The sequence below is a fragment of the Emys orbicularis genome, chromosome 5, assembly GCF_028017835.1.
Source record: "Emys orbicularis isolate rEmyOrb1 chromosome 5, rEmyOrb1.hap1, whole genome shotgun sequence".
NCBI classification, from domain to species: domain Eukaryota; kingdom Metazoa; phylum Chordata; order Testudines; family Emydidae; genus Emys; species Emys orbicularis.
The window spans coordinates 52,776,589-52,804,496 of NC_088687.1; positions in this window are offsets into that span (position 1 = coordinate 52,776,589).

Genomic DNA, 27,908 nt, shown 5'->3' on the forward strand with positions numbered 1-27,908 from the left:
ACCTTATTAAGTGGAATGCCAGTGTTTAAGTTACATATTTTGTTTTTACCTGTTATATAGCAAATCAAACACACAGTAGATAATTATAATAATAATTTTTTTTTCAAGAAATGAAAGCTCAATTTATCAGAGTTTTTATTTTTATTTTTTTATATTTAGAGCCCTACAGGACTGTGAACTTGTCTTCTAAGCATCCTAATTCACTTGCCCTACTACATATAAATTGCATTTCTTCTTTTAGTTGAATTACATTAATTTTATTATTTGTAAATTTGATAACACAAAACAAGATTAGCAATATATTTTAATGTAAACATATATGATCATTTTAAACCTATGTTCCATCACCACTACATTTAATTATTGTTGTTGTTTATTATTATTAAAACAGGGGTGAAGTCATGGCAGGGGGTTACTATAGAACAGTGGCTCTCAATCTTTCCAGACTACTGTACCCCTTTCAGGAATCTGATTTGTCTTGCGTACCCCAAGTTTCACCTCCCTTAAAAACTACTTGCTTACAAAATCAGACATAAAAATACAAAAGTGTCACAGCACACTATTACTGAAAAATTGCTTACTTTCTCATTTTTACCATATAATTATACCATAAATCAATTGGAATATAAATATTGTACTTACATTTCAGTGCATAGTATACAAAGCAGTATAAACAAGACATTGTCTGTATGAAATTTTAGTTTATAATGACTTCGCTAGTGCTTTTTATGTAGCCTGTTTTAAAAGTAGGAAAATATCTAGATGAGTTGATGTACGTCCTGGAAGACTTCAGCGTATCCCCAAGGGAACATGTACCCCTGGTTAAGAACCACTGCTATAGAACACCAAATTAAGTGGCGGATGTGGATGAGGCATTTCTAGAACTATTAACAAACATATCTAAAACACAAGACCTGGTACTAACGGGGACTTTAACTGCCCAGGCTACATAAAACAAAACACAAGATGTCCAATACATTCTTGGAATATATTGGGGACAACCTGTTGTTTCAGCAGGTGGAGGAAGTAACCAGAAGCACAGCCATTTTAGACTTGATTCTGACTGACAGAGAGGAATTGACTGTGAATCTGAAAGTTGAAGGCAATTTGGGTGAAAGTGATAGATTTCATGATTGTAAGGAAAGGAAGGAGTGAGCACAGCAGAATAAGGACAATAGACTTCAAAAAAGCAGAAATCAACAGCAAGAGACAATATTAAATGTTACTACAGCAAACTATCCCAATGAGAATGAAAGATATGATGAATAGTAAGAGGCCAATACGGCCCCATCAGGAGCTCTTTAATGACCTGAAAAAAAAAAAGGGAATCCTACAAAAAGTGGAAACATGGACAAATTACTAACGATGAGTACAAAAGTATAGCACAAGGCTATAGGGACAAAATCAAAAGGCTAAGTCACAAAATGAATGACACCTAGCAGGGACATAAAAGTCAATAAGAGGAGATTCTATAAATACATTAAGAGCAAGAGAAAGAAGAAGGAAAATACAAGTCCACTATTTAGCAGGGAAGAAGAGTTAATAATGGATAACATCAAGACATCTGAGGTGTTTAATGTCAATTTTGCATCAGTCTTCACTAAAAAAGGTTAATTGTAACTATATACTTAATACAATTAATATTAAAAACAAGGAAGACAAGGCAGAATACGGAAAGAACAGGTTAAAGAATATTTAACTAAGTTAGATGTATTCAAGTTGGCAGGGCCTGGTGAAGTTCATACTTGCATACTTAAGGAACTAGCTAAAGCAATCTCAGAACCACTAGCAATTGTCTTCAAGAACTCATGGAGGACTGGTGAGATCCCAGAGGACTGGAGAACAACAAACATAGGGCCTATCTTTACAAAAAGGATCCAGAGATATATAGACCAGTCAGTCTGACTTCAAAACCTGGAAAGATACTGGACCAAATTATTAAACAATCAATTTGTAAGCACCTAGAGGATAACATGGTAATAAGTAATAGCCAACATTGATATTTCAAGAACAAATCATGACAAACCAATCTAATTTCTTTGTTTGGCAAGGTTACTAGCCTGGTGGATGGGGGAAGCAGTAGACATGATATATATAGATATATATATATTGATTTTAGTAAGGCTTTTGACACAGTCACAGATGACATTATCATAAAGAAACTAGAGAAATATGGACTAGGTGAAATACTATAAGATTGGTGTACAACTGATTGAAACACCACAATCAATGGGTAGTTATCAATGGTTCACTGTCAAACTGGGAGGGTGTATCAAGTGGGGTCCCACAGCGGTAAATTCTGGGTCTCCTACTATTGAACACTTTCATTAATGACTTGGATAATGGATTGGAGTGTATGCTTATAAAATGTACAGGTAATACCAAGATGGGAGGGGTTGAAAGAATTTTGGAGGGCAGGATTATAATTCAAAATGACTAACAAATTGGAGAATTGGTCTGAAATTCAATAAAGATAAGTGCAAAGTACTACACTTAGGGAAAATTCAAATGCACAAATACAAAATGTAGAGTAACTGGTTAGGCACCAGTATTGCTGACAAGGATGAGAGTGTTATAGTTGATGGCAAATTGAATATGAATCAACAATGTGATGCAGTTGCAAAAAAGGCTAATATCATTTTGGGGTGCATTAACAAGAGTGTTGTATGTGAGACACAGGAAGTAGTTGTCCCACTCGGCTTGACAAAGTCCTGGCTGGGATGATTTAGTTGGGGTTGGTCTAGATGACCTCCTGAGGTCTCTTCCCACCCTAATCTTCTATGATTCTACTTGGCACAGGCGAGGCCTCAGCTGGAGCATTTTATCCAGTTTTGGGTGCCACACTTTAAGAAAGATGTGGACAAACTGGAAAGAGTCCAGAAGAGAGCAACAAAATGATAAAAGTTAAGAAAACCTATGAGGAAAGATGAAAAAAATGGACATGTTTAGTCTTGAGGAAAAAAAGATGGAGGGGAGAATCTGATAACAGTCTTGAGATTTATCAAGGGCTATAAAGAGGACTATCATCAATTGTTCTCCATGTCCGCTAAAAGTAGGACAAGAAGTAATTGGCTTAATTTGCAGCAAGGGGGATTTAGATTACATATTAGGAAAACCTTTCTAACTATAAGGACAGTTAAGCACTGGAATAGGTTTCCAAGGGAGGGTGTGGAATGCCTGTCAATGGAGGTTTTGAAAAGCAGGTTAGACAAACACCTGTCGGGGATGGTCTAGGTATACTTGATCTTTCCTCAGTACAGGAGCTGGACTAGATGACCTCTCAAGGTCTCTTCCAGTCCTACATTTCTATGATTCTGTGATTATTTGTTTATGGTGGTGCCCGCAATGTGCTAGCCACTGTCTGGAAAGTCACGAAAGGATGGACTCTGTCTTGAAAAACTCACAGTCTAAGGATTATTTGCTTAAACAAATTGACACATACTTTAGGGGCACACATAGGAATTAGTGTGCCTAAATCAATGTTTGCATGCACAAATGCTAAATTTATTTGTGTTTTAACAAATTGGTCCTGAACCTAACAATTTTGAACAAGTCAGAAGGTTCTGCTTGTGGCATATGTAGATATGTGACTTTTTGTTTTGCTCTCTGTGTACTACACCTTTATATTTCTAGGGATCTGCTGGAGGCATCAGCTATTTGTCTTCAGTTCTGGTTCAACTTGTTACAGAAAACATGCATATTATGCTCTCTTATAGAGATCTTGACCTTTGTTTCCATTTCCCTTAATCTAAAATGAATGTCATTCATAGTGTTCATGGTGTTTGACAGTTTTTATCAATACGAGAGGTATTTCCTGTACATATAATAAGGAACACTGGTAGAACCAGAAAAAAATGTTCCATGGTAGAAACTAATGAAGTATATGCCCTGTAGTTAGGCATGTACCTATCAGGTATAATATAGAGGTACAATTGGCTGGGAGTATTGTCCTAACTCAGCAAAGCAATTAAAACACAAACTACTGGTACCATATAATACAATTTCTATTGTAATTTCTATTGAGTTTACCAGGCTGATGGAAATGACCACATGGAGCCAAATTTCAAATGTCCATTTCCCAGTTTAGAAAATCATTGCATGTCTTATAAGTGTAAAAGTTCATTGTGTTACAGAAACCACATTTGAAAACTAGATTTATATTATGGTTTAGTAAGTGCGGTTTTTAAAAATGTAAATTATTATTAAGGATCATCTGACCCTCACTGATCTTTCTCACAGCTCAAGAAATAAAAGTAGTTTGGATGTAAGTTCAAAAGCTTTACAGATTACAAGCACTGCTTCAAGGTGAACTGTGGATGGGATCATGATTTTCCAAGTTCCAGACCAGTGAAAGATGTTTGTCACTGAGCTGATAGGCTCAGTTTCAAGAGCAAGGATTTAGTTCTCCAGTTGCTTTGCTTTTTCTAGCAATGGGCTATGAAGTGGCACTGTTAGTAGCAGTAATCCACCTATCCACTCTCATAGCCCAAAGTCTAGAAAAGAAATTCCCCCACTGCAATCAGAGAAGGAAATACAAGATGTGAAAAGGGGGGGGGGGGAAACGAGCGGGTAAGCCTTTCAAAATTCATACAACTTTCATACAGTATATTTGACTTATCTCAGTGGAGAATGCACTGTAGGAAAAAAATGTCACTGCTCTAAAACTGTCTTTTCTAATTCAGTGCACCCATGTATTGTTATAAATCTGTTTCCCAGTCACTAAAAAATACGAAGACAAGAGAACAAGTTAGACTGTTAGCTATCATCTCAGATAATGAAAACTTTCAGCATTCAGCAGCCAGTGTAAAAAAGATACCGAGAATTTAGATGAGAGTAATTCCTAATTAACATTTGCAAGCACCCAGTAGAAGAAGCAGGGCCAGCTCTACTGTTTTTGCCACCCCAAGCAGCACGCCGAATTGCCGCCCCGGACGGCGGGGGCAGTCCGTGTGCCGTTAGGACGGCACGCGCGTTTCCGCGGCGGCGGCAATTCAAATTGCTGCCGCGGGCAGCTGAACATAGAAGCTGTCGCTGAATTGCCGCCGCCGCGGAAATGCGCGTGCCACCCTAACGGCACACTGACTGCCCCCGCCGTCCACGGCGACAATTCGGCGCGCTGCTTGAGGCGGCAAAAACACACGGACTGCCGCCCCTTTGCAGATTGCCGCCCCAAGCACCTGCTTGGAATGCTGGTGCCTGGAGCCGGCCCTGAGAAGAAGGTTTCTTTTACTCATTTCTATGTGCCCACAGAAAATGGCACTTTTCAGTAGCTCCAGTTCTGCTCAGTGAGGTAATGGGTCTTCATTAAAAAAAAAAAAAGTATCTTAAAGCATGTGTTTCAACTTACAACATGTGTGGAGTGCTCATCAGCTGAAGTCTCATGACATGCAATGCTAACCTTCAACCAAAACTCAGTGACCTTTCCTTTCTGAGGTACAGAAACGTTTAAATAATATTTATATTTCATAGTTATGTGACTCCATACTTCTGAGTGCCAGCCAGGACTAGGGGCAGGAAATGTGGAGTTCTCATGAGAAAAGATAGTCTTGTGAAATATCAAGCCACAGAATTGGATCTGAATCCAGATCTGAAGTTTCTCTGAGGTGAGGGATGTTTGGAATTGAGGTTTTGGTTGAGGCCCATCTCTAGAGATTTCCAGTTCATTTTGCCCACTCAGGAGTTTCACATAAGTTTGGATAATCATCAAGAGTTCAGGTGATTATTCAAATGGAAGTGAAGCTCAGTCTTCGGCATTTCAGACATCATTATTTTATAATTAAATAAATGGAGTAATAGTTGTTTAGTACAATTTCAAGTGGACGGTTCAGTATTATGGCAGCTCTCTAAAAATGTCTTTTGCCATTCTTTAACAAACTAAAGGGAGCAAGAGAATCAAAATGTTTATGATGCTTCATATCTTTGGTTACTAGTAAAGCATTTCAACTGTGTTAAGACTTGAAAGATTTATTAGCAATTGGGAATAGAGCAGAAAGTAATTTCTAGTGCAATGAACAAGCTTAACATTAACAACATTCACCATTGGAATCTCAGAGGCTGCCTCACTTCTTTGGTTTATACAAAGGATCCAGATGAACCACATCTGGAGTCCTGTAGAAAGGTTAAAGCTAGAGTTTCCAACTATAATTCATAGATTAAAAGTAACCTAATTAATGGAAATTGCTTGGGCTGATCCCACAACTGAATACTGCAAAAGCTTGTGTAAAAAATATTTCATGCATTGCTAAATTTAGCTTGATTTGTTCTTACTATGTTTTTGTTTGGAGCATCAAATGTTTTAACTAAATACATTAATGAGTTTTAAATAAATTTCTTATTGTTTTAATCTGGAAAAAAGTTAAATGTAATTGTAGGTAATGTCTTCAAGTTATATATAGTAGATATGTTGTCCCATTTTGTATCTCATGATTGTTTATTCCCTATGTACCTTCTCTCTTCACAGTTACATATATGACTATAGTGTACATATACTTGGTCTGCTAATATTGTACCATATTAAGCAAAACTCCACGAGCTTCATTGTGGAACTTTGCTTAAAAACTGATGAAATAATATGTTCTATGTGTTTCTTCAGTTAATATTACACATAATGCCTCATGTATATTTGATTAGAGGAGAATTAATACAGATTCACAGATTTTAAGGCCAGAACAGGATGATTATATTCATGTAGTCTGAACCTCCTGCATGACACAGACCATACAACTGCACGGAGTAAATCCTGTATCAATCCTAGTAACATGGGGCTGAAAATATATGTAAGTTTATTTCAAGAGCTGTTATAAACATTATTATGGAACAGCTTTGCGATATATACCACAATGTGGTAGAGTATCATCAACTGCAGGATAAGTCAAAGCTGCAGAGCAATTAGGATAACTTTGTGATGTCTTTCTTGTTATTTGTATTACAGCAGTGCCTACAGGCCACAGGGCCACATTGTGCTAGGTGTGGTACAAACATATAGGAAGAGATGGTACCTATTTCAAAAAGTTTATATTAAACAAGAGGCAAACAGGAGGAGGAAGAGAAAGCAACACAGAAGTGCTCAAGGCCAGACAGCAGGTCAGGACAGAACTGGGAATAGAACCCAATTCTCCACGTATATCTTAGTCACTAGACAACATGGTGTATGACACTAAGGCTATGTCTACACTCCTCAAGGTAGGGGTGTGATTCCCCTGCTCATGTACACATACTTGTACTAGCTCACATCAAACTAGCATGAGTATAAATATCAGCGTAGCTGTGGTAGCATTGGTGGTAGCAGCAGCAGAGGCGCGGCTGAGCTGTGCCAAGTACAAACCAGCCTGAAACAGGTAGAATATTAGGGTTGGAAGAGACCTCAGGAGATCATCTAGATCTATCCCCTGCTCAAAGCAGGACCAACACCAACTAAATCATCCCAGCCAGGACTTTGTCAAGCTGAGCCTTAAAAACCTCTAAGGATGGAGATTCCACCACCTCCCTAGTTAAAAAAATCCAGCGCTTCACCACCCTCCTAGTGAAATAGTGTTTCCTAATATCCAACCTAGACCTCCCCCACTGCAGCTTGAGACCATTGCTTCTTGTTCTGTCATCTGCCACCACTGAGAACAGCCTAGCTTCATCCTCTTTGGAACCCCCCTTCAGGTAGCTGAAGGCTGTTATCAAATCCCCTTCACTCTTCTCGTTTGCAGACTAAATAGCCCCAGTTCCCTCAGCCTCACCTCGTAAGTCATGTGCCCCAGCCCCCTAATCATTTTTGTTGTCCTCCACTGGACTCTTTCCGATTTGTCCACATCCCTTCTGTAGTGGGGGGCCCAAAACTAGACACAATACTCCAGGTGTGGCCTCACCAGTGCCGAATAGAGGGGAATAATCACTTCCCTCGATCTGCTGGCAATGCTCCTACTAATACAGCCCAATATGCCATTGGCCTTCTTGGCAACAAGGGCACACTGCTTCTTGTCCACTGTAATCCCCAGGTCCTTTTCTGCGGAACTGCTGCTTAGCCAGTCGGTCCCCAGCCTGTAGCGGTGCATGGGATTCTTCCTTCCTAAGTGCAGGACTCTGTACTTGTCCTTGTTGAACCTCATCAGATTTCTTTTGGCCCAATCCTCCAATTTGTCTAGGTCCCTCTGGACCCTATCCCTACTCTCCAGCGTATCTACCTCTCCGCCCAGCTTAGTGTCAGTTGCGAACTTGTCATCTGTGAACTAGGCTGTGCCTCCACTGCCACTACCAGTACTACCATGGCTACACTGCTATTTATACTTGCACTAGCTCAGTGACAGTGCAAATATATGTATCTGAGCAGGGGAATCACATCCTTGGCTTGTAGTGTAGACACAACCTAACAGAAATGCTTTCATTTTGCTTAGAAATGTCAAGTTATGTGTCCTACCCTGAAGCTATATTCAGCCAGTGAGAGTGTTCTGCCTTGCAGCGATGCCAGGCGGGGAAAATATATAAAATCAATCTGACTTTAAAAATCAATTTAATCTAATCTGGGTCCAAAGATACTAATATGCCTTAATCATAGTTGTATGGTTATTGTGTAGCACCCATAAAGGGCAATTAAGGTAGTTGAGTACCTTAATTGTGCATATATTATTTTAACTTGTTTGGATTTCTTTTAAGTGTAACCTTAAACCAAAATTTTCTGGGTTTATTATGCTTGGCTTTGGGATAATTACAACATCTCTGTAATGGTTTCTACCTTTCAATTACTGATATATACTGTACTCTTAACCTTGTCTCCATCTTAACATATTTTTATATGTACTAAGTGCTTTGTATATAAAGTCTTTGTATGCAGTAAAATTCTTTGGTATAAAAGATAATATATAAATGTAAGATATTAATATTAATCATTTTTATGCCTTCGTTACAAATGATAGACAACAACTGTATAGTAACAATAAGTCCACAATAAAAGCTCCTTTCCTATTTGCATACAATATGAACTTTGTAGTGCATGTTTATTCTTTGTTTATAAAGGGTTATAATTCTATGGAATGAACTATATAGTCCACTGGATGTGGGGCACTACAATAAACAAAGTAACTACCCATAAGCAATCCACCAAAGAAGAAGAAACTATCTTCATATTAACATTTCTGCATCCGACAGCAGAGAAATGCATTTTTGCCTAATGACTAGGTCACAGAAGAGAGAGCTTATTTATACAACCTTGGTTTACCAGTTTCCTGCATAAATTGTAATCTTTTGACCTCTAAACGCCCAGTGATTTATAGTGCCACAAAGACAGCACACTATACTTAAAAGTTTTAAGTCACCATTTAAATGGAGCTTTTAAAGTGTAGCTGTACTTCTCATAATATACTTGCAATTCCAAGTTCAGTCAGTTTGCTAAATCAAGAAGCACTTTTTTATATGTTTTGAAATGAAGAATTTACCTTTGTTATAAATAACATTTATTCAAACTTGTGGGCAACAGTTGTCAAAATATAGCTCCAACTTCATCACAGTTGGTCTTAAAACACTGAGAAGTGAAAAGAGAGAGGGAGAGAGAATGTGCAACAGATACATGAAAGTCTGATGGGAAATGGAATGACATATTGATGCAAAAGTACTCTAACAATGCAAACTAGGCTGATGTACATAACCATCCTAGTGTAATGGACATGGTTTTCACTTGGAGAGATAAGATGTTATTTAGATTCTGTCATGAAATGTAAGACTTCATTTTCTTTATATGTTAAAGTAACTAGACTTTCTACTCAAAAGCTGCACAGTTGGGTAAGTTAAGGCCACAGCATCAGATGCTCTAAGGCTTTGTCTTCACTACCCGCCGATCCGGCGGGTAGCAATCGGTCTATCGGGGATCGACTTACCGCGTCTAGTGAAGACGCGGTAAAATCGATCCCTGATCGCTCTGCCGTCGACTCCGGAAATCCACCTCGGCAAGAGGCGGCAGCGGAGTCGGCGGCAGCGCGGCAGCGGTCGACTTTCCCGCGTCCTCACCGCCAGGTAAGCCGACCTAAAATACGCAACTTCAGCTACGGTATTCACGTAGCTGAAGTTGCGTATCTTAGGTCGGACCCCCGCTGTAGTGTAGACCTAGCCTAAGTTTAAACTATCCTTTCCTTTGTAGGGTTGTGTTATAGCTGATTTAGGCAGCTTGTTGTAGCTAATTTATCTCTATATATCTTATAAATAAGTAATTCCCCCCCCTCATTCATTTATAGGTAAAACCTTCCCCCTGCTCCACAGTCAAAAGGGCTCCTGCTTGTATGTAGTGGCACCAGTGTGGTTTGTCTATATGGTGGTGGGAAGGATGACTGGATTGCACACAGGCCAATCACTGTGTGCTAGACTCCAGTTCTATACTGGTTACTTCTGTGCTGCTGAGAACGGGAGTTTAAATTTAGGTGAGAGCAGAATAAAAGTGGAGCCAATTACACCTCTACCTCGATATAACGCTGTCCTCAGGAGCCAAAAAATCTTACCGCGTTATAGGTGAAACCACGTTATATCGAACTTGCTTTGATCCACCGGAGTGCGCAGCCCCGCCCCCCCAGAGCACTGCTTTACCGTGTTATATCCGAATTCATGTTATATCGGGTCGCTTTATATCGGGGTAGAGGTGTACTACATGAAATCTACTATTTATTCTCCTTGCATCATTAGAGACCTGATCCAAAATATCTAAGTCAATGGGAGTCTTGCCATTGTTTTCAGTAGGATGTGCATCATTTTATAGGAGGGGGCACCAGAGTGGATGCTAATACAGGTCTGTGGCCTGGGCAGGAATTATACCACCCCACCCCATGAAGAGTTTTCCTTTGCCATGCCCCAGATTTGGTATAGGGGATGTTTTTATTGTTTAACATATAGCCTTCCTTCAGTTGCACATTGTGAACATTGCTAGAGAGAGCCCAGGTACCTCTTCTTTCCCCTGGCTTTCAAAGTATTTAACTGCTTTGAATATCTATAAATTAGAAATTTCATTTGAAAGTATTGCATTTGTTTCTACAATCCTGGGATCAAATGACTCGTGAACCTCAGAGAGCAGGAAATTTCTGCAAACTTCTATGACAAGCTAATGTTATACGCAGGGTATTCAGATCCATAAGTGATATGATTTTAAAAATGTATAACAGAGCAACGGATATCAGGTCACCTTCCTGTGTTAGACATGTGTTATGAATTATTGCTTACAAGCTCCAAAATCATCTTTTGAGAATTGGGAATATATTAGTAGATGAAAGGAAACAGTATTCACCACCAGTTGTACAGTTACACTAGATGCATTTCTAGGGCTTGAACTGAGAGTACCCTGGGTTCAAGACAAGAGCAGGTATAGGGAGAGAAGGGAGCCTTCTCTGGGGCCAGACTGGGCTGTGGGCATCTCCAAGAATTTACAACTAGCTGTGCAGTAAAACTGTCAGGAGAGAGTGGGGCTAGAAGGCCAGGAAGCTTTGCCAGTATAGTAGCAGATTGAACACATGAGGAGATAGGGCTCTGGGGGGAAAGTATTCAGGGCCAGTGAACAGGCATGAGAGGAAGCATGGAGGAATAATGGGATGGGGTCAAGTAGCAGGCAGGGCAAGCATGAGAAACAACCTGGAGGGAGAACACAAACAAAGAAAAACGTCAGGCAGCAGGAGAGCAGAGTCAGTCACCAAGCAGGAAAAGGGGAAGAGAGGATTTGAAGAGAAGCCACAACTTCTCCCTGCTTCCTACATATTGGTGATGTGAGCCTGACCCAGGGTCATTCTTCTTACCCAGACACTCAAACTCCTTTGCCAGACAGTGTGCAGCTAGATAGTGCAGCCCGACTACCACCCTAACAAAAGGCTGTAATTTTAGTGTTCCCACTATAGCTGGTCAGAACATTTTTGACTAAAGGTAATTTCACTGATATGTGCTACTTTGTTGAAGCTGAAATGATTCACAGAGAGGGATCACTTTCAATTAAGTTTTAAATGCAAAGGTTACTGACATTCAGGGCTCTCTGGTCTCTTTTGTCCAGACAGAGAGTCAAATAGCTCAGGTTTGCAAAGTGAAAACAGCCATTTTGACACACATCCATTTCATAAACATGTTTGAAAGGATTTAATCCCAGTCACCAAAGGACTAGATTATAAATAGAAAATAAAATTGCTCTTCTAGTGGGTAATCCACTGTGCTTTACTCAGACAGAATTCCCATCTGCACTGAGGGTGTGCAATGATGAAGCTGCACTGGAGCAATCTGCTTATGTAGACAAGCCTGTGGCCTAACTCTGCATGCAGCATAACTGCTCACAAATAACGATGAAACAGATATAGATCTAAGTAATTTTTCCCATTAGTCCTTCTCTAGCTCCAGGTGACTAATTTTAAAGTGAACTAAGAGAAATTAATAGTTAAAATAAAGTGTTTTCATTAATTAGTTAAAATTAAATTAATAAATTTAAAACCTCCAGAAAGGGAGACGTGCTACAGACCCCATGAAGTCCACTAGGGATTTCACTATTACTACTGATTTCACATGAAAGGTACTCAGTTACTGTGGTGATAGGCAGCAGTATAAAACCTAAGACAGACAGACAGACTTCATGAAAAGATGTGCCTGAAGGAAGATTATAGGATCTGGTCCAGTTTTGTGACTTTCACAAGACTCCTTAATGAGTAAAAATATAAAAGAATCAGAGGGGTAGCCGTGTTAGTCTGGATCTGTAAAAGCAGCAAAGAGTCCTGTGGCACCGACGAAGTGGGTATTCACCCACGAAAGCTCATGCTCCAATACGTCTGTTAGTCTATAAGGTGCCACAGGACTCTTTGCTGCTCATATAAAAGAAAAAAATCAAATCAAAATAATATGAAAACAGAATCATAGGACTGGAAGGGACCTTGAGAGGTCATCTAGTCTAGTCCCCTGCACTCATGGCAGGACTAAGTATTATCTAGACCAGAGGCGAACTGGGAACGGCGAACCGCAGCCACTGGGAGATGTGGGTGGCCGTGCCTGTGGTGCGGCCCGCCAACGGATTACCCTGATGGGCCGCAGGTTGCCCACCACTGGCTTACACTCTTAAGTAAATAAAGATGAAGAGCCAGATTCTTGTCCTCTTTGCCCAGCCCCAGAAATGTAAATGGGACTTAACACTCCCCTCTGTCATAGGGAATTCCCCTCTATTGTAAAGCAAGCATTTCCCCCCAAAGTAGGAAGCAATTCAAAGTACGAAGGAGCAATCTGTGGCTGATGGGGAATGAGTAATGGCCAGTGAAAGAGTCCATAGGAAGATATTCTGGACTCCAACCAGCCCCAGGTTCAGGAAAGGCAGAAAGGTGGCATAGAATCAAAGATGACAGAGTATAAGAAGCAGAGATAGGTAATGGAAAGAAACTGAGCAGGAATCCCCTTTAAGAGGGGCTCCTGTTTTACTCAGTTGGTTTCCTTTGAGCCTTTTACAATACTTCTGTGATATCATTTTTATTCTCACCTATATGGTTGACTAGTTAGTCAGTTTCTTCCTTGCTGAAAAACCCTTATAAAGCATCAACAAGTGAGCAGAAAAAACTATATATTTGAAAGGATTCTTATTTTTAAAAAAGTCAGGATATTTTAAGGGTGCTGTATCAGAAACTATTTCTTTTATTTAGCGAATTTTAAAATGAACAACAACAACAAATTGATCATGTTTTTTTTTAAAACTGCCTTTAGAAAAGCAGTTAGGAATGTTTCCATTTTTAATTTTCAAATATTGTTGGACTTTAAAACCTGACTGGTCTGACAAGCTTGAATGGGATGGAGGGAGAGAGAGAGAGATTCATATACTGCATCATGTACAGAACAATTTCTACTGTTACCACTCTTTACTTATCCATCCTGAGATCGGGATGCACCTTTTCAGCTATAACTGAATATGCCTCATTGAAAGAACAACTAAAAAAAATTGAAGATGAAAAAACTGAAGGAAATTGGCAGTATCAAGGAGAACTGTAAAGTCAGATGATGCTATTAAGATAGGAGAACAGGATTATAAATGAGGCATGAGACACTTCTGTAGATTGGAATAAATACAAAAAAAGAGGACTATTTTTAAAGTTTGACAATGCAATTGTGCATATAACTTGTAGCTGAGTAACAGATGTGTGCGCAAGTAAGGTGTCAGAGTTTGCGTCTGAGTATTGGTTATCTGAACCATACATCAGGAACACACAGATGGAGTGTGCAAGTGCGCATGTCTAACTTTAAATACTTGGCCCTAATTTGAACACAAGCCTATAAAAGTCCACCCATCCCCACGAAGTGGTTCTATTCACAGAACCGCAAACAGCTGGGAAGAAGCTAGTGGGACCACTGGGGTAGGGGAGAACAAGTAGGATGTCAGTGACAGATGAGTGATATTGCTGAGAGAAATAATTAATTCTTGCTTTAGTATTTCCAAAGGAAGTTGAAGGTCACATCGTGGAGACTATAGAGGTGAAATGTTAAAAGGCCGTATGATAATTCAGATAGTTGGACAATTAAACTACCAGACATTGACTAGGCATTATAAACTCAAAGGAATTAAATCCCAAAATTGTAAAGTAAACAGCATGGGGACCTTCTCAGAGTTTTCTAATCCCCAGGTTGGGGAAGTCCAAAAAAACTTGAGGGGAGTAATGTTAATTCCATATTTGAGACGGGATCCTGAGAGGATACTGGTGGCCTATATACCTGATTATGTTAAAGGAGAAATATCAGTAAGAAATGAGATTATAACACATAATTTAGAAGTGTTTGAAATTGCTTCAGGCAGCATGGATTCAGGAAATAAACTGTTCCTTGAGTAAAGTGCTTTGTGGTGAGACAGCAGGAAGAATCTAGTTGGATTAAGGGGGCAGAAGCATAAGAACAACACTTCAAAAGATTCAGGGGGATTGCTGCTTATCCCAACCGAGACAAACCAAACCTCTGAACTTTTTGAAGATCACACATCATTATCTGTGATGCAAGGTTTGGAATAATTTCTGGTAGATGAATAAGGGGATGCAGTGGGAATTTTGACTTGAAACCAAGCATGACTCAGCACTCTGGTGTGCAAGCAATTCAGATAGCACTGTAGCTTTCCCAAAGGCCTTTAATTTCATTTTGCACTTTATCATACCATATAACAGAGCCACGAAGGTTATCTGAATCTGTGTGAGCAAACAAAGTCAGATAAGCTTTATCAGTGCTGTGCCTATGAAAGCTCATTTAAGATACAGTAGTTCCATATTCCTCCAAGATTATATTATGATGCGCCACTGAAAGATAACACTTCACACACTCTCCAAAAAGTTTGCTCTTGCCTTATTAAACTCAAAGTTGTCAGTTTCCATGACTTTTCCTCTTTGCAGCTTGGATCATTTCTACACAAAATACCTCTTTGAAATTAAAGAATCGGTAATACTGCAGGTGGTAAATAATAATGCCTTGCCATTATAGTGGGCCTTTCACCAGACATTCCAGAACACTTTACAGATCTTAATGAATTAATCCTCAGAACATCTTTGTGGATAAGTATTTTCCTTACTTAGAGACAGGAAAAACTGGGGAACAGAGAGGTTAAGTGACTCACCTAAAGCGATGTAATCACACAACTGAAAGTACAGTACTACACATTGTCCCAGCTTTCCTGCAGTGAGGCAGAGTTTGGACTTCCAAGATGAAATTCTGTGTTTGCAGAACTTTTAACCCAGGGGCATGTGGCAAAAATGGGGTACTCTATGAGCTGGAGAGGCCCTCAGCATAATTTAGACAGTCCTAGGAGCCTGCACAAGTTACAGCAGCCTCCCTAGGCTGCAGGATGGACTGCAGTGCTATCCAGAATTTTCTCAGTACTTCATGCTGTACCTCCACCCCTATACCTCCAACTGGGGATTGTTATGGGGTCCTCGAAAACAGCCATATGGCTGTATTCCTCAGTGTCTGCACTGGAAGCTACACTGACAGAATCAGGACTTTTAGTCCCCTTTACACTTTCTCAGTCTACATAGGAACACAGAAATTGCTTATCATTGGACGGGGTGAATGACCAGAAAAGTTATCCATTTAGTCTAATAACTTGTTTGACAGTGGTCAGTAGCAGAAACTTCAGAGGAAAATGAAAGAATCCCTGCAGTAGACAATTTTGGCATATTTTTATTGGCATTATAATACATAACATTTATTACTTTGACCTAGGATGGATACAAATAGAAATAAAAAAATAGATTGTTCAGATGTTGTATCAGCTCTAGCTAGAAATCCAGCAAAATAGCTCTGAGTTCAAACCTTCAACCAGCCAGATTCAGTTTCTCTGTGTCTGTGGCATCCCTTTACCTTTACTTATTCTCAAACACATAACCTTAAAATCATATGCCTAACTGTCGTGCTAAAGGACCCATCTCTGGTACCAAAGGAAACCCAATTAAAAAGCTGAAATAGAGTTCTGCTTTCTTATGAGAATCAAGCCACATTTCAGCTGTGTTTGCAGACTGTGTTTTAAAGCCATAGGGCTAGCTTCTCTATTCATATCAAGGTAAATCCAGGAGTAATTTCACTGAAGTCAATGGAGCCATGCTACTGTACAGTCATGGGAAGTGAAAAGAAAATCCAGTTCTTTGAGCTTAATTTGGGATTAGAATACTAGAACTGTCTTTTAAATATATCAAACTCCCATGTTGCAAATGAGTCCCTCACTGAAATTTGGTATTATAGTGTAAATGGGTCAAAAAATAACAGACACTTCTAAGAACCATTGAATTATAAAAACCAACATATTATATTTTAAAGGAGCTGCTGACAGACAGAATGGACCATGTTTTCAAAGCACTGAACCTTTAAATCAGGTTGTTGCACAAATTGTATTTGTAACCACGGCACATTTTAAGAAGGCCGCACAAGTGTCTTGTTGATGCAAGAAGTGAGAGTAGCACGGCAAAGAAAAATGCATTCACAATGCAATTCTCAAAGGGAGTACACTTGGGGGCAAATAGACATAGGGGAGCAAATGTATTGCACCTGAGAATGATCCTGTATGGGTCAGCAGCAGGAAAGGAGCTTGCATTAGTACAGCTATTTCATACAAGCTAAGTCCAGAAACAAATAGACTCCCCATCTGCAGCTGGTTTGCTGAGCAGCTGATGCTTCCTGTTCAGATTTTGGCTAAACTAAGGTACAGAAAGAAAGAAGGCTAATGGGCCGAGTAGCTGGTGCAGAGCCAGACTGTTTCTCCACATATGGATTTAAAGGTCATGTGTTAGTTTCCCCAGTTTGTTATTGCAGTAAGTGTTGGACAAGTGCAGGTCTGACACTAGGGTTACCATACTCAAAAAATAAAAAAAGAGGACACTCCACGGGGCCCTGGCCCCACCCCTTTCCCACCCCCAGCCCCGCCCCAACTCTGCCCCTTCCCCACCCAACTCCACCCCTTCCCCGCCCCTTCCCCAAAGTCCCCGCCCTAACTCCCCCTCCTCCCTCCCAGACATGCGAAAAGGGCTGCCCGAGCGCTACCGGCTTCACGGTTTGCCGGGCAGCCCCCAGACCCTGCGCCCCTGGCCGGCGCTTCCCCAGCGCAGCTGGAGCCCGGGAGGGGAAGCGCCAGCCGGGGACGCAGGGTCTGGAGGCTGCCCGGCAAACCGTGAAGCCGGTAGCGCTCGGGCTTCGGGCAGCCCCCATGCCTCCGGACCCTGCGCCCCCGGCCGGGCACTTCCCCTCTCGGGCTGCGGCTGCTGTGCTCCTCCCCTGACTCTTCGGCTCTGTTTAAGAGCCGAGCTGCCCGAGCGCTACCGGCTTCGGGCAGCCCCCATGCCTCTGGACCCTGCGCCGCCGGAGCAGAGCAGCTGGAGCCCGGGAGGGGAAGTGCCCAGCCGGCGGCTGGGGTCCGGAGGCAAGGGGGCTGCCCGAAGCCGGAGCGCTCAGGCAGCTCGGCTCTTAAACAGAGCTGAAGAGTCAGGGGAGGAGCAGAGCAGCCGCGGGAGGGGAAGTGCCCGGCCGGTATTTTCCCGGACATGTTCGGCTTTTTGGTAATTCCCCCCGGACGGGGGTTTGATTACCAAAAAGCCCAACATGTCCGGGAAAAACCAGACGTATGGTAACCCTATCTGACACACATCCATCCTGAATTTTTATGCAGAGTTACAAGGCTCTTCAGGAATGGGCTGCTTGGGTGACAGGCCTGAATAGTATGTTACAAGCACAGGCTGAAGTGAGCATGTCTCTTCCCTAGAACAAGCAGACAACCCTCCTCATCACCCATCCATTAATATAGGCAAACAGCCACTCTCCTCTGTTGAGTGCAGGCAGACACCCACCTTAAATGCTGGTTAATGCTGCATTAAAGCACAGATTGAGGAACCTTTCTTGTCTGGGTTTTTTTTTTCCCCCAGTGTTAATTAGGTTAGACCCTGAGCACTAGCTTAACATAGTTTATTGTATTTATGTTCTCTCTACTGTGGCTCTTGGGAGCCAGGGCTCTTACTTGTTAAAAGTATTTGCATGTTTTAAGTACATGATGGACTTCAGGGGATTTGGAATTAATGAAGTAACCTCACAGCAGAGAGTTTTTAGATAGCCCCAAAATAGTGTTTTATTTAGAAGTATGTTTCTGAAGATATCGGATCAGCTGTAGTTTTCCACAAGTGTCTCTCATAGACTTAGGTGTCATGTTTTTGTCTATAAAATATGGAAATTGCTTCCAGGTTCTGAGCTGAAAATAATACCCGGGTGTCTGCACTTGTCTCTTAGCTAGTAATCATGTTTATAAGACTGTCATTATTGCTCTTGGTTTGAGCCCTGTTAATATATGTGTATTCATCACGAGAGAAGAACAAAAGAACATTTTCAAATTTTACAAAGTAAACTAGCACCCATTGCCTCAGTGCTAGGAAAGGAAGAGCGAACAACTAAAAGGCAGAACAGTTTTTCATTAACTACAGTAAAATGTCAGCAGGATTAATGTGTCAGAAGAAAGAAAGATGAAGAAAAGAATTACTTAGCAATTGGGAATAAATGAATATAAAATGTGAATGGAGGATCCAAGTTCCATCTAAGGGTAAAGACAGTATCTGAAATATTATATTGTGCTATAGGATTGGAATGAGTCACCTGATTCACTTGATTATGCCCTCTATACTCACAGGTTATCACCTATAAGGTGGTATTGATGGGAGGGAATGTTGCCAGATAGCCCGTTGGAGAGAGCCAATACTGGGAACTAGTTTCTGGGAGCACCACTTTCATAACCATTATTCCTGGGGAGAAATGGACATTCAAAGGGCCCTTTAACATAATGACATTGACTTTTTCCTGAAAATGTTTGCAGAATTGCCTGTTGAAAACCATTTCAGGTAACACTGTTGTACTAACTAATGCTGTTCATATTGTCTGCAAAAAATTAACAAAAACAGCGTCTGAAAAGTGTTCTGTTATGTAACACTTGCATACTGTAATCTGTGAAAAGATGGGAAACACCACCTAGCCTCAAGAAGAAGCATTAATATAGCATCCAGAGACTCCAATAAAGAAAGAAACAAACAAAAAGAAAGAGGTTTGCCTGATCCCCACAGGTTGGCCCCATTGAGTATAACTGTTACTTGAAACCTTTTCAGGAAATGATGATTTGAAGGTTAGGCCCCAGTTATGATTGACACTGTTTCTATTCAGTAGGCACTCATGATTTGATCCCCCAGTTGCCTCCCTAAGCCTCAAAACCCCTCACTTTGAAGACGCCTACATTTTTCCAATCTAAGTTCACCACGAAAGGCTTGTTTACACACATCATTGCACAGGTTTTAGTTAAATTGGGTTAAAAATGGATGTAGTTAAATCTAAGCAAACCGTTTTGTGAACAGTCTTATATTGATTTAAAATTAGTTAGATCAGTGTAGACAGTGACTATAAATTTACTAACAACTTTTCCAATGACTGAAAGAATGGTGTTATTCTATCTTTGTTCAAAAAGGATGATAAGGCTGAGTGTAGCAACTACAGAGGTATTACACTGTTGTCACACCCAAGGAAAGTCTTTGCCGCAATGTTAATGTCTCGAATCTGTGAATCACTTCACGGCAAAGGCCAGGATACTATAAGTGCAGTTGTAGACCAGGTCATTCCACTCTCAACTAGATCTTTACTTTGAGATAGATTTTTGAGAAGTTTGCTGAATGTAATAAGCCATGCACAGCACTTTTTAATAACTTTCTTCGGGTCCTTGAGTGTATCAAGCAAGTTTGTGGGATCTGATGAGGCCACTCTACATCTCTGGGAAAGTATTGTCATTGATAGAAGAACTCTATAATGGAACATTTCAGTCAATGGCAGATACACAGCATGTTTTCCAATCTCCACAGAAGTTTGGCAAGGCTCAGATCTGTTACCATTGTTGTTCAATATCTGCATTGATTGGTTGATGGATAAGTTGAGGAGGCAGCTGTTGATGACGTTGAGCTGAAAACTTATTTCAACATTTTTAGTACACTGATAATGTAGTGTTGGCTCATTTTGGTGAAGAGCCACAGCTGAAGTGGTAGGGCAAGAAGCAACATACATTGGTCTGGTTACTAATCCAGATAAAAGTAAGTCCTGGCCATTACCACCAAGCAGCCTCTTGCTCCAAATTACAACCAGCTCAGTATTAGCCGGTCTAGATAGGACATTGATCAGGTGGTAACTGTCAAATACTTGGGAAGTGTCATAGAAAGTGCTGGAGGATGCTTGAAAGATGTGGACATTCATGTGACAACAGCCGCTGCCATGGTTGGGGAACTTCAATGGCCTCTGCGGGGATGTCACGAGTCATGACATCAAGCTTGCTATGAAGCTGTGGATCTATAGAAGTCTAGTAATACCAACTCTATTGTATAGCAGCAAAATGAGGGTGCTGAGGAAAGCTGAAGAATACCAGACTGACATTTTTGATTCTTCGTCTTCATCAGCTGCTCCATATGAAATGGTTGGACAAGATTAAAATGAGATTATTCAAAACTGAACTCAGCAACTGCCTCCATTAGCACTGGTTTGCTTTCAGTAGATTTCTTGATACATCTATATTATTAGGAAGGAAGGCCAACGAATTCCAAAGTGGGTATATCAAGGAATGCTGCAAGGAATCATGTGGTCGCCAAAAGCCTTGGTGGCATGATAAAATCACCAGGGACGGGCATAAACTAAATATCTAGCCAGACCATCATAGGGACCTTGCCAGAGATCCATGCATGTGGTGCTCAATCTGCTAGGAGGATACATCCCTTTGGCATGTATCATGATGATATAAATTTTCTGAGACAAGCAAAACCAATTGAACCAGATGAAACCAATGCAAAAGGGTACTTGTTTAACTAAATTGGTTGCACTTGTTTAACTAAATCGGTATAAAATCATACCTTTAATTAAACTGGTGCAACAATGTGTGTAGATCAAGCCTGAAACTGTATTACATGAGGGGTGATACAGTATGCTGTGTAGCTGCTCACCAGTCCTGGAGATTGCATTGACAGAAAAACAGAGGATTGACTCTGCTGTGTAAGATTATGGCTTTTTGTTATGCACATTGTGTGTTTTGTGATTTTTTTGGATTGTTTTGGAAACATATCTCCAGTGCATTGAAAATCCTCATTCTATTATGCCTATCTGCTGTCGCGAAAGATCAGTTACTGAACATTAGTGGGAAACATGAGGCTTTTGCCACAGTTCCTCTAAAATCCATTTTGTAGATCACATTTATATTAAAATGAGTCAGTTTTCATCAGTTTTTGAACCAAACCTTTATGCTCTCCCCATGGCTCTTTTCAATAGTTTAAGAGGAGGATTGGGAAACAGATCTGTGGCTTGTAATGATAGTTTTCTTGTACAGATGCCAATACATCAAAAATAGAGTCCAGCGGAGGATATGAACAGTTTGTTACTTTTATCTGAAATAACACTGCCTTGTGAATTTCACCTACTCAGTTGAGTATCTCGGTCACTACACTGGTTGCCTTAACCCAGTGATGTAGTGGTTTAAAAAAAAAAAAGTGGGTAACAAACTAAACTCGATAACCCTAAATGAGAAGTGGGTAAACTCAATATACCTGCATTGTACACTACTGTCTTTGTCTCTCTGACCTTGGGGTTAATCACAGAACTTTGCCACCACATTTTCCAGTTTACAGAGGGAAACTTTCCTATATTTTGACTGGAAACTGGCACACTGGCTGATCTGTTGACCCCTCAGCTGTCAGAGAAACAAAAAGATTTTAGGACTTGTCTACACTTAAAATAGTGCAGTGGTGCAGCTGTACTGCTGCAACTGTGCCACTGTAACGCTTCAGTGTAGCCGCTACCAATGCCAACGGAAGGGCTTTTCCCATCCACGTAGGTAATCCACCTCCCCAAGAGGCAGTAGCTAGGGCAGCAGAAGAATTCTTCAATTGACCTAGCGCTGGTTAACACTAAGAGTTGGATCTGTCGCTCTGTTTCTCAGGGGTGTAGATTTTTCAGCCCCTGAGAGATGTAGCTACACAGTAGTAAATTCCTGGCATAGGCCAGGCCTTAGCAGCAGAAGGACCAGCCAGAGAGGAGCACATCTCATCAGACAAAAACCTAATCTGTTCCTTAATCACCTACTTTATCCTGAGGTGCTATAAACACACACATTTGCCACATCTAAATTTGTTAACAGCTCATTATCTATCCTACACTCCTCAAATGCATAGAATTCATGGATCCAGGTATCAGTTGGGTATATTCTGAATTTTCCTTGCTTTTTGTTTTTTTAATGCTCAGTGGTTTGAGCATTGGCCTGCTAAACCAAGGGTTGTGAGTTCAATCCTTGAGGGGGCCATTTGGAGATTTAGTTGGGGATTGGTCCCGCTTTGAGCAGGGGGTTGGACTAGATGATCTCCTGAGGTCCCTTCCAACCCTAATATTCTATGATTCTATGATTATATTTGACTGCACCAATTTGTCAAGTCAGGTACTGTACTGTACAGCAACACTTTGCATTTCTCAGCGATACTTTGCAGATATATCAGTCCTCTCACTGACATTAGCAAATATGTATGTAGAGATGATTGAATAATGAGAAAACTTTGTTGACATTAAAAAGCAAACTTCAGTTCAACCATGGCTGTGACCTTTTCACATTTATTTCCACAAACATTTAATGGCAGAAGCTATACTGCAGTGAAAATTCATTCAAAACAAAATTTTAGCTAAGCTAATTCATTGAAAATGAATTCATTTGTAAAAGTGAAATTCACAATGTTCACAGTATGGGTTAATTATCTAGGTCACAAGGTGCTTTTTGTGTTCCCACAGTAGACACTTATGTAACTAAACCAGCCCAGCACACATTGCTGATTTCACAATCAAATATACACTGTGTTGATAAGTTACGTTACATTAATTAGTCATGAAACCCTATTATAAGATATTTATGTATGAAATATGTTGCAAATTGTAAATTTATTTATATTATTAGCAGTTCAAGAGATCAGCACACCAGGAATTACTGACTGAAGAAATGAAAAAATAATTCTGAATACAAGAATTTTACAATATGTGATTAAATGTGTCAAATGTTTAGTTATGACTATTTTGTTCATCTCTCGTATAAGCGGTGTTAATTGTTCCATACACCTTAATAATGTGCTATTACGAAGACTCACTCTTGTGGGTCTGGGAGGGGGGGGTCCCCCCACCAACATCACCCTAGAAACGGACTCTGGGTGAACTCCTGGCCCCACTGAAGTCAAGTACAGAACTCCCATTGACTTCAGTGAGGGCAGGATTATTTCACCCTATATGTGGCAGGAGAGGAAGAGTGCAGGAAGCCTACCCATCCCAGTAGATACAAGTTCTGGAAGATCTTCCTTCAAACTAGCAAGAGACATATACATTCTAATCAAACACATTTCTTCCTACTTCATTATTCAGGCAAATGCATGATAAAGTACAGAGCGCTGGAAATCTGAGCTTTACTCATGGAGGTGAGCACACATTTTATTTATTGTTTTATTTATTGTTATGCCTTGCAATTTCCATTCCTCCACCCCAACAATAGAACTGTTTGCAGGAATCCATCTCTTTGAAGTGTTACTCAGTGAGGTGTTTTTTGTTATGAGCTTATTTCTAAGAAGATCAAAGTAGCAGAGCTGCCCAGAGCAGCAGCAAAGATAGTAAAACAGACAGCCTCTGAATGAGAGAGAGGGACATAACAGTTTTGCTCTCTTCCCTCCCCCAGTCACCCCAAGTCTTCCCCAGAGTAAATCAAAACCTAAGCTTTAGGTTAAATATTTAAAATTTTAAATGAATTTCTCTTGTAAGGTACTAGTTAGCACACACACACACACACGCACACACACACACAAAAGAAGAAAAAGGGCAGGAAGAGATTTCTTCTTGGACTGGCTCTTCTAGAATTTAATAGCTGTCATTTGTATGATGATTCAGCATCATTTAATTAAGTCTGGCATCTCTGGCCTAAGTCTAAGATGGTGGCAGCAGCAGGAGGGATAGGCCCTTGATACTGAGGCGCAAATTCCATTCCCATGGATATGAAAATTGAAAGCAAACATAAGGCAGGAAACTGTGGCTGAATGCTACAGATATAAGACAGCTTGGATGAGGAAGGTGGGGGAGGGTGGGGGCGGGGAACAGGGAGAGAGGACTGGACATGTAAATTATGGGCCAGGAAATGAATTCCTTATAGTGTTTCTTGCCAGAAGCTAAATTCTAGTAAATGTAAGTCTTTTTTCTCTCCAAAATTCCTTTGAGAGATGGGGGAGGAAGAGTCAGGGACAGGAAGGTGGGTGGTTCAATGTTTGCTTACTTGTGTGAATTACATTGCTGCATGAGCCAGTTTTAACATTAGAAGGCATATGGACCCATAAAAGTGACCAACTGGATAATATCCTGCTTCTCATTAGCCACAGCTTTTCTATTCTATTCTATTTATGTGGCTGTAGGGACTCCTCAATATGTTCATGTGCTGGGCTACCCAAAGAAATGTGTTTCTGTTCTAAGGTTGGGTGAGACGATTGCACTGTGTTCAATAATGAAGGGGGGTGGGTGTTTGTTCAATTTTTTTAGCTATTAATGCAAATGCTGGGTCTACTACTTGATGTTGTGTTTGTTTATGGACTCAGATATCAGTTTCACCAACGCTGCAGAGCTCTGTACCACTGACCTGAGCTTAACTTGGGGTTAAATTGAACTGCTTGTGCTTAAGCTTAAGCAGGTATAAGGGAAGATCAGGGCCTACAGATGAAAGAACAACCATCTACAGTCTCACAGATAAATAGAAATCCTTAGCAGATAAAATGTGACTACTGAGCAAAATATACTTTCAGCTAGTGAGAAATCAGTGCTATGTGATGCTATGTGACTAATAAAACTGGATGGAAAGTAATTAGACAACAGTATATTAAGATTGGGGCATTTGGCATCAAAAGCATTTCAGACATCTTTTTTCTTCCCAAAATGCTTATTCACGATCATGTATGTTCAATTATATGCATTCGGCACTATTCCTAAACAAGAAACAATGTTTCCTTTTAATTGCACTTGAAATTATTACATTGGTTCATTGCAGTTAGTCCTTGTCAGAATTGTGTCCACAATTATACAAATGGGTGCCTAAAAGGGGCGTGTAAATCCATATTTAGGTATCTAAACAAGCAGTCTGATTTTTCAAAGTGCTGAGCACCCAGCAGCACCCACTGGGGTAAACAATTTTTATAATGCACAACCCCTAGTTTCCTTCCCCTATGGCAGACTCTTACACAATCAAAAGTATGTATTTCATGCTATAGAGCTGCTGCCAAATTGTCATACATTGAAGGAATGTAAGTGTTTAATAAATTTTTATATCTTATAAAACGTCTCTCTGTTCGGTGCTTTTGAAAATCAGGCCACTTTTTGTATTTAGGTGTATTGGGGTATCATTAAAAGCAACTAAATATCAAGGCCCAAAAATTGAGACACCCCTGAACATGCACACTCAGAAAAATTTCTAATGAAGTTTTCTCTGTAATGAGTCACAAACAAAACTAGATTTTGACTGAAAAAGGCCTTTGAAAACCAATATTTAAAGAAGATAAGAAAAGTTGACATTAAAGACATTATGTTATCCATTATCTATTGGGGGAGGGGAGAGAGGTAAGGGGGTATGATGATATATACATACTGAATATTATATTGAAACATAAAAATGCAGAATTATTAAATGGTAAAGGTAAAAACGGTGTTAGCTATATTTTAATAATATGTAATTATGAATAGTGAATGGGAGGTAACATTTAGGCCAAGACCTTGCTGGCATAAGTGTGGGTTTGCCAATTCTTCTTTTACATAGAATTGCTGATCTGCTTAAAATCATGTTATTGTTGACAGAAGAAAGGTAACCTGTTGTACTGGAAGTTTCAAGGTACAAACACACAAACGTGTAACCACACGAAGCCTTTTACTGGGAAAACCCAGTAGCAGGTTGGTACCTAACCATATAATATAAAACACACATAAATAGCAAAAATTAAAAAAGCACAGTTGGATAAACTGAGCTTGCACATGTGTAATGTATGGCTTTCAAAAAAAAAAGTCTAATGTGCTAAAAGAAGATTGGAGAAAGGTTAACTAATCTGGAATGTGGAAATATATAAAAAGACTCAAGTGAACAAGGCTCAAATTGGAGAAACACCAGACCAGAAATTGAAGAATGGGATTGAAGGACCAGACCAGGAGATCAGAGGAGGCAATGACTATTTTGGAAGGGGAAGAATTTCCCACTGTCCTGAAATGCAGTAATTTGGGCCCATTTACTTATTCTGTCTTGTCTGTTATTAATGTATGGCATAGATATATGTTCAGATATTATAAGTGACAATAATTCGGTCTAAAATTGTATAACTAAAAGGTGAAAAATGTTCAGCCTAAATTGGGTAGACTCATGATTCAATTTCCCAATAACACCCCTGCCCCACCCCCTGGAGCAGGTATCTGAATATGGACTCAAGTGCCTAACCCATGATACCTATTTTTAAAATCTTAGCCAGTAGGACTCCACTGTTTTATTAACAGAATATATGCCTTCCAAAATTGCACAGACAGCATGAATTTTACATGTAGATATATGTCGCAATATATATATGACATTTGTAGCAGGTTCACCCCTTTTGGATTCCTCCAAAAGATTCAATTTTATGAGTGGAAACAATATGCTTAGATTATATTGCCCCCTTATGCTCCTCTTCTGACTCTCCCTGAATCCTCAATCAGAATAAATATGATTTAAAAAGTGGTATCCCTTGCAATTCAGGCAGATGGTAGGTGATAGTTAAATACAACAGTAAATTGCAGAAGGAGATTTAAAGATTTTCAAAGCTCATACGTTGGGGGTTGGGTTATTGAAAGTTAACATCACCAGGAGTACCAGACATGTGTTTGATTGTTAGCGAGTACTTCTGGGAACAAGGCATACAGGTCACTAAGTGGGGAAGAAATCCCTTAATTTTCAGCATGTGGTGTGAGGAATGTTTGATTAAAAGTAGTTGTTTAAGGGGATCCCATCCCAAAGGAAGACCAACTATAGTATGATATAGTGTAATGATAATTGCAAGGTCATTTCAAAGAATTACTTCCACTTCGGGTGTTGAATTGCTTTGAAATTGTGGCCCTTCATCGTGCTAAACATAGTCCTTGCATTGATGTCTCATGCAGGTACCTCGCTGGCTAATATGAAACATGAGAGTCTGTAGCCTATAAGAGGTATGCTTTATTTATCAATGCAACCATGTGATCTTATTATCATAATCCCTTCCTCCCTTCTCCTTCTCCCTATTTTTATAGTCATTGCTCACCTAAGTATCTAAACTTAAGTTGCAAGGTCCTCAGGGCAGAAGCTCTGTAAATAGCCATACATATGTAAATAAGTCTAAAAGGACGCTACAGGCTTGATTCTCTAGCAATCCTCT